The sequence below is a fragment of the Silurus aristotelis genome, assembly GCF_946808225.1.
Source record: "Silurus aristotelis genome assembly, chromosome: 1".
Taxonomy (NCBI): Eukaryota; Metazoa; Chordata; class Actinopteri; order Siluriformes; family Siluridae; genus Silurus; species Silurus aristotelis.
This window is the reverse complement of record NC_139574.1, coordinates 35621943-35630428: the sequence shown is the minus strand read 5'-3', so window position 1 is coordinate 35630428 and position 8486 is coordinate 35621943. Positions and strand designations below refer to the sequence as shown.

General features: G+C 44.0%; 1 protein-coding gene across 1 annotated transcript in view; it reads right to left on the bottom strand.

Moving 5' to 3' along the window:
- Positions 1-2326: 2326 nt before the first annotated feature.
- LOC310723663 (uncharacterized protein) overlaps positions 2327-8486 on the bottom strand; it is a 122486-nt gene continuing 116326 nt past the window's right edge. The window contains exon 2 of the mRNA XM_083537024.1: positions 2327-2819. The gene's annotated coding sequence lies outside the window, so the exon portion shown is untranslated. The remainder of the gene's footprint in view (positions 2820-8486) is intronic.

The window sequence follows — 8486 nt, the reverse complement described above, 5'->3', positions numbered from 1 at the left end:
TCAAACGTTTCCTGTAGTTTTTCACCAGGTTTGCACACACTGCAGGAGGGATTTTGGCCCACTTCTCCACACAGATCTTCTTTAGATCAGTCAGGTTTCTGGCCTGTCGCTGAGAAACACGGAGTTTGAGCTCCCTCCAAAGATTCTCTATTGGGTTTAGGTCTGGAGACTGGCTAGGCCACGCCAGAACCTTGATATGCTTCTTACAGAGCCACTACTTGGTTATCCTGGCTGTGTGCTTCGGGTCATTGTCATGTTGGAAGACCCAGCCTCGACCCATCTTCAATGCTCTAACTGAGGGAAGGAGGTTGTTCCCCAAAATCTTGCAATACATGGCCCCGGTCATCCTCCCCTTAATACAGTGCAGTCGCTCTGTCCCATGTGCATAAAAACACCCCCAAAGCATGAGGCTACCACCCCCATGCTTCACAGTAGGGATGGTGTTCTTGGGATGGTACTCATCATTCTTCTTCCTTCAAACACGTTTAGTGGAATTATGACCCAAAAGTTCTTTTTTGGTCTCCTCTGACCACATGACTTTCTCCCATGACTCCTCTGGATCATCCAAATGGTCATTGGCAAACTTAAGACGTGCCTGGACATGTGCTGGTTTAAGCAGGGGAACCTTCCGTGCCATGCATGATTTCAAACCATGACGTCTTAGTGTATTACCAACAGTAACCTTGAAAACGGTGGTCCCAGCTCTTTTCGGGTCATTGACCAGCTCCTCTTGTTTAGTTCTGGGCTGATTTCTCACCTTCCTTAGGATCATTGAGACCCCACGAGGTGAGATCTTGCATGGAGCCCCAGTCCGAGGGCGATTGACAGTCATGTTAAGCTTCTTCCATTTTCTAATGATTGCTCCAACAGTGGACCTTTTTTTCACCAAGCTGCTTGGCAATTTCCCTGTATCCCTTTCCAGCCTTGTGGAGGTGTACAATTTTGTCTCTAGTGTCTTTGGACAGCTCTTTGGTCTTGACCATGTTAGTTTTTGGATTCTTACTGATTGTATGGGGTGGACAGGTGTCTTTATGCAGCTAACGACCTCAAACAGGTGCATCTAATTTAGGATAATAAATGTAGTGGAGGTGGACATTTTAAAGGCAGACTAACAGGTCTTTGAGGGTCAGAATTCTAGCTGATAGACAGGTGTTCAAATACTTATTTGCAGCTGAATCATACAAATAAATAGTTAAAAAAATATACATTGTGATTTCTGGATTTTTTTTTTAGATTATGTCTCTCACAGTAGACATGCACTTACGATGACAATTTCAGACCCCTCTATGATTTCTAAGTGGGAGAACTTGCAAAATAGCAGGGTGTTCAAATACTTATTTTCCTCACTGTATATTCATCTGTATATTATGTTCAGAGTACATATATATAATAATCTGTATATTATGTTCATAGTACTTAATAGTACACGTCTGTAAATTACTGTTTAAAGTAATAGCCATATATTTTGTTACAGCACATATCCTTCTGTAAATTTCAGTTTATAGTAATAGCCATCTGTATATTATGTTCATAGTACCTACACATCTGTAAATTACACCTAGATTACTATTTCATTTAATTTATTTAACTCATGTAAACACTGTATATCCTGCACTTGCTGTTATTGCACTCTAGACCTAAACTGCATTTCGTTGCCTTGTACTTGTACATGTGTAATGACAATAAAGTTGAATCTAATTTAATATATTTATAATTATTTTTAGTTGGTGGTATATGCTTTTAATTTGAATCCTAGCAAAAGGCCAAAGATATGGATTCGAGTCCTATTTGTGTGATAGACAAAACATTTCTGTTAATGCAAATAGTTTTTTGTATTTGTTTAAAAGAAGAGTACAAGGTTTGCACACACTGTCCTGGAGGACCTGCTCTTCCACTCTCAAACTTTCACAGGATCACACACCTGCCTGTACCAGCGACCCAGCATCTGACAGGGGCACACCTGCTCACCTCACACACACAGCGGTTGCCGCCTATTTCTGGAACAAGTCACTGTTGGCACTGACCTTCCCTTCAACCTGGAAAACAAAGCTTAGATATGAGGGGTGCTTACGTAAATGCATAATTGGCTAACATTCTTTATTGCACTCTGCTTTTTTCATATTTCTGGGGAAGACATTCAAAGTGCACTTCTTCCTCTTTCGGCCTCTCCCATTAGGGGTCGCCACAGCGAATCATCCGTCTCCATACCCCTCTGTCCTCTACATCTGCCTCTTTCAACCCAACTACCTGCATGTCTTCCTTCACCACATCCATAAACCTCCTTCTCCTCCAATATACCCCATGTCCCTCCTCTGAACATGTCTATACCATCTCAATCACTCCTCCCTCACCTTGTCTCCAAAATGTCTTACATGCGCTGTCCCTCTAATAAACTAATTTCTAATCCTGTCCATCCTCGTCACTCCCAACGAAAACCTCAACATCTTCAGTTCTGCTACCTCCAGCTCCACCTCCTGTCTTTTATTCAATGCCGCTGTCTCTAATCCATACAACATCTCAGGTCTCACCACAGTCCTATAAACTTTCCCTTTCATTCTTGCAGATACCCTTCTATCACAGATCACTCGTGTCACTCTTCTCCACCCACTCCACCCTGCCTGCACTCTTTTCTTTACTTCTCCAACACACTCTCTATTACTTTGCACTGTTGACCCCAGGTACCTGAAATCCTCCACCTTCTCCACCTCTTCTCCCTGCAACTGCACCACTCCACTGCCCTCCCTCTCATTCACACACATGTACTCTGTCTTACTCCTACTGACTTTAATTTCTCTTCTTTCCAGCGTGTACCTCCACCTCTCTAGGATCTTCTCAACCTGCTCCCTACTCTCACCACAAATAACAATATAATCCGCAAACATCATAGTCCATGGAGACTTCTGTCTGACATCATCCGTCAACCTGTCCATCACCAAGAGCTCAGAGCTGATCCCTGATGCAGACCAACCTTCACCTTGAACCAGTCTGTTGTTCCTACTGCACACTTCACTGCTGTCACATTGTCCTCATACATGTCCTACACCACCCTCACATACTGCTCTGACACACCTGACTTCCTTACACAGTACCACAACTCCTCTCTCGGCCACCTGTCATACGCTTTCTCTAAATCCACAAATACACAATGCAACTCATTCTGACCTTCTCTATACTTCTCCATCAACATTCTAAAAGCAAATACTGCGTCTGGGGTGCTCTTCTTCACCATGAAACCATACTCTTGCTCACAGATTGTCACCTCTTCTCTCAGCCTGGCTTCCACTACTCTTTCCCATAAGTTCATGGTGTGACTGATCAACTTTATTCCCCTGTAGTTACTGCAGGTCTGCACATCTTCTTTGTTCTTAAAGATTGGTACCAGCACCCATTCCTTAGGCATCCTCTTGCCTTCCAAAATCCTGTTAAATAATCTTGTCAAAAACTCCACTGCCATCTTACCTAAACATCCTCATGCTTCTACCGGTATGTCATCTGGTCCAACCGACTTTCCATTCTTCATCCTCTTCCTCCTTACTAATCCTATCCACTTCCTGCGTCACCAACTTCACACCATCCAACCTTCTCTCTCTATGATTTTCCTCATTCATCAGCTGCTCAAAATACTCCCTCCATCTTCTCAACACACTCTCCTCACTAGTCAACACATTTCCATCTCCATCCTTTATTTCTCTAACTTGCAGTACATCCTTCCCAGCTCGGTCCCTCTGCCTGGCCAATCGGTATAAATCCTTTTCTCCTTCCTTAGTGTCCAACCTCTCATACTGCTCCTCATATGCCTTTTCCTTGGCTTTCACCACATTCCTCTTTACCTGCTGCCCGATCTACTTGTACTCCTGCCCACTTTTCTCATCATTCTGTCGATCCCAATTCTGTTTTACCAACCTCTATTTTCCTTATGCTCTCCTACACTTCCTCATTCCACCACCACGTCTCTTTGTCTTCCTTCCTATTTCCAGATGTCACACCAAGTACTTTCTAGCTGTCTCCCTTATCACTTCTGCAGTAGTTGCCCAATCATCCAGCACCTCTTCAACACCACCGAGCCCCTGTCTGACCTCTTCCCTGAATCTCACACTACAGTCTTCCTCCTTCAGTTTCCACCATCTTTTTCTTCTTTCTTTCTTTCTTTACTCTCCTTCTCTTCTTCCTCGCCCCTGCCAACACCTTACAGTCTCCAATCTCCTTCAGGTTGCATCTCCTACATAGAACATAGTCCACCTGTGTGCACCTTCCTCCACTCTTATATGTCACCCTATGTTCCTTCTTCTTCTTAAAATAAGTGTTCACCACTGCCATTTCCATCCTTTTAGCAAAATCTATCACCATCTGCCCTTCCACATTCCTCTCCTTAAAGCCATACCTACTCATCACCTCCTCATTACCACTATTCCCTTCACCTACATGCCCATTGAAATCCGCCCCAATCACCAATCTTTCATTCCTAGGTACCCCTTCTACCACTTCATCTAACTCACTCCAGAATTTTTCCTTCTTCTCCATCTCACAACCCACTTGTGGAGCATATGCACTGATGACATTTATCATCGCCCCTTCAACTTCTAGCTTCACGATTATCACCGTATTAGAAACTCTTTTTACCTCCACCACACTCTTCGCTCAGAATCACCCCTACACCATTTCTCTTTCCATCTACACCATGAAAGAACAGTTTAAACCCACCTCCAATGTTTCTGGCCTTACTCCCTTTCCACTTGGTCTCCTGAACACACAACATATCTACCTTTTTTTGTCTCCATCATATCAGCTACCTCTCTCCCTTTACTAGTCATAGTACCAACATTTGAAGTGCCCACCATTACCTCCACTCTCCTACACTTCTCCTTTCCCTGCCGTCTCTGTAGTCATGTTTCTCCTCTCCTTTTCCTCCTTCAGCCAACAGTAGCCCAATTTCCACCAGTACCCTGTTGGCTAACTGTTAGTGTTAAGATGTTTTTCACACTGTTTCACACACATTCCTTTGTCTGCTCAGTGTCTATAGAATATTTACGATGTTAGTCTGTAAGGTAAACAGGGAGTCCTTATCTGGACTCACACATCTCCAGCTAGTATATCCTCTTGTCTAAACAGGAAACAACTAGGTCAGGTTTCTTTTCCCTGTATGTGTATATATACGTTCTGCTGCCTGCAATAAACTGAAGAGGAAGCATTTGCTGTGTGCGGTGTGATTCTTTCCTGATCAGAAAGGCCTACGTGCATCGCAGATCGTATGGAAAACCTCTCCAAGAATTAAGTTTCATTTGGGCATGATAAAAATCTAACACTAACGATACCTGTGGCGGTCGTTGGTAACCCGGGCCTCGACTGATCCGGTATGAATTTCTCTTTCATGATCCGTATATTAGATTTGGCCCTTCCTAACGCAACTCTTCCCATTTACCCAGGCCGGGTTAAGACATTCAAAGTGCATAAAGGATAAAATCAAGAATCGGCACAGAGAAATAGCTTTCCTTTCATATTTCAGCTTGTAAGAAAGCTGAGGTTAGAGCAAAGGGTCAAGCATGAGAACCCCAACCTTTTAATTTAAGGCATTTGAAAGACACCATTATCCAGAGTGACTTACAAATATCTCATTCATACATATGAGCAGTTGAGAGGTAAGAGCCTTGCTCAAGGGCCCAGCATTGGATTGAAATGACAGGATTACTTCAACTGCAATAAAAAACAAACACCTGTAACAATATTATTACATATATACAAAATATTATTTTACATTTCTTTATTATATTATATTATATTATATTATATTATATTATATTATATTATATTATATTATATTATATTATATTATATTATATTATATTATATTATATTATATTATATTGGGACAGGTAACTTTTCTAGCCATATGTGGGATGCAATGTTCAGCAGTGTTACATTTTCTCTTCACTCAAACTAGGAAACCCAAACCTGTTCCAGCTGGACATTGCCCCTGTGCACAAAGTCAGCTCCATGAAGATATGCTTTGGGTTGGAGAGGAAGATCTCCTACTATAGATCTCTGACCTCAACTCTATTAAACACAATTAGGATGAATTGGAACACTGATTATACCCCAGGCCTGCACCCCACAAGCACACTTCAAAGTTTAGTGGAACATCTTCCCACAAGAGTGAAGGTTATTATAAGAGCAAATGAGGACTAAATGTGGAATAGGATGTTTGAAAAGCAGTATGTACATGTTCAAGTTTAAGTTTGTTTCTATAGCGCTTTTCACATTGGACACTGTCTCAAAGCAGCTTTACAGAATTAAAAAATTAAAGTGAACGAGGTATGATGGCGAACTCTCTCCAGAACTCCCGCAAGCAGCGCAACGTGGAAAAGTCATACAGGCTTGGCCATGCCTGCCATGGCATCTAGCCCTAGAGTGGCTGGAGAAGTGAGGGAGAACCATAGGGACAGTGCTAAGTCTTAAGACACGACCAATCCACTTGGACTTTGCAGAATTCTCCCAAATCTGCTCCACCAGATGAGGATGGAGCCACCATTTCCCCGGTATCAATCTCTGTCTCGACAGAAACCCCCAGATTCTAAACCACTATTGAAGGGGTCTCATGTGCACAAGGCAAAGTGGAATCACACTGGACGCTGCTGCCATAAGCCTGAGCAGTCTCTGGAACTGCTTGACAGTAAGTGACTGCCCTTCCTGACCTTCCTAATGGCTGTAAGGATGGACGCAATGCGGGCAGGAGAAAGCTGTGCATACAAAGGGTCGAGTCCCATATGACGCCTAGATAAGTGGTTCTCTGTAATAGAGAAAGCAAATTCTTTCTTGGCATTTAGCTAAAACCCCAGTGCCCAGTGTATGTGAGCGAGAGTGAAATCTCGATGCTGGACCACTAACTGCTCTGATCGGGCTAATATCTACCAATCGTGAAGGTGCGGGGTAGGAGAGCATGGCCAAATGGAAGAACCTGGTATTGGTAAGCTTCAACCCCGAAAGCGAACCTTTTGGAACTTTCTGTAAGAAGGAAAGATGGATACATGAAAGTATGCATCCTTTAGATCTACTGTGACAAACCAGTTGAGGCAGCGGGGAGGTGGCTGAGTGCCGGTTTGTGAATGTAGGGCGAGGCCGGGGGCAGAAAGCAGTAAGAATGAAACACCTGAGGGAGTTTTGCTAATGAGGGTTCTCTGTTTGCAGTGAGCGGAGGGAGCATATAAAAGGAGCGAGAGAAGGGCGCTGGATGGTGTGTGTAGTCCTGTGAAACGCTCTAATAAACTGAACTGTTCAGAACTGGTCATTGTCCTGAGAGTGTTCCTTCCTCTGAACTTCCTGCTCTCCTACACTGGTGCCAAAACCCGGGAAGAAATGCAGGACAAACCGCCATGGAATCGTCCCCACTGGGTGAGCTGGTGAAGGCGCTCTTTGAGCTCCAGCAGACCCGACACCAAGCCCTCCTTCAGGTTCCGAACAGGAACATCGGTTTCAGGAGCTAATCCATCCTTAGGTGGAGGACCGGGAGGCGTTCTGGAGAGAGCTGGGCAGTCGAGAAGCTCCCGCCGCCGCCCCGACACCTGTGGCCAGTGTCCCACTAAAAAAGATGGGCCACTTTATGGCATACCCAGGGGCTGGCTTAAGCAAGGACCTAGACACCTCGGGGTGCTGGTCTGGAAGAAAGGCAGACCCTGACACGGAGGTTGTGACGTAGGTTCAGAAAGCGTTTACTGGAACCAGCGCACCGCTCCGCCTAAGCTAACAGGGCCAGAAATACGAGGAGTAAAAGCAACAACCCCTCGAGGAAGGCTCTCCGGGAGTGGAGCATTTGCATAGACATGCTAGCAGAATGTGCACGGCTCAATGAGTGCGGCGCAATATGCGCAGATCATGCACAGAATGTGCAGAGAATCTGCACCAAATGTGCGCAGCCGGCTCCCTCGGGAACCGACCGATCATGCTCCGCCCTCATAGGCCAGCCACAACCTCCATAGCTCCTCGAAGCCTAGCTCGCAAAGCGTACCAAGTCTGAAACACTTGTTTGTTTGTTATTCAGAGCTAGATTGTGCAAATGGCACGCTGTCCATGGCGCCATTTTAGGTTGATGGCCGCTGCAGCTCTGATTAATGGTACTCTGGCTTCCTCTGTGCCTCCTAAATACTGCTGCATTTTTGTTTTGACAGATATTTTGTTTGTTTCTGATATTACTGCATACTTTTCCAATTTTGTAAAGTCTCCCAATCATAATAATAAGTCCTCTGGGAGTTCTTCTCTATATTCACACAAACACAGGTCCAAAATTTAGAAAGGTTTGCCGTTCACAGATAATTTTAGAACCATGTTTGTGTAGTTTGCCTACGAATTCACAGATATACTTAATTATGCTTAATTTATCAGATTTTCTAACTTGTTTGTCAGTGATCACAGGTGTAATTGTTCTACTTCAGGGCCTGTATTTTCAATAAAGTCTTTCTAAAGTAATTGTTCCTGAAGTGGAACAAATTCGACTT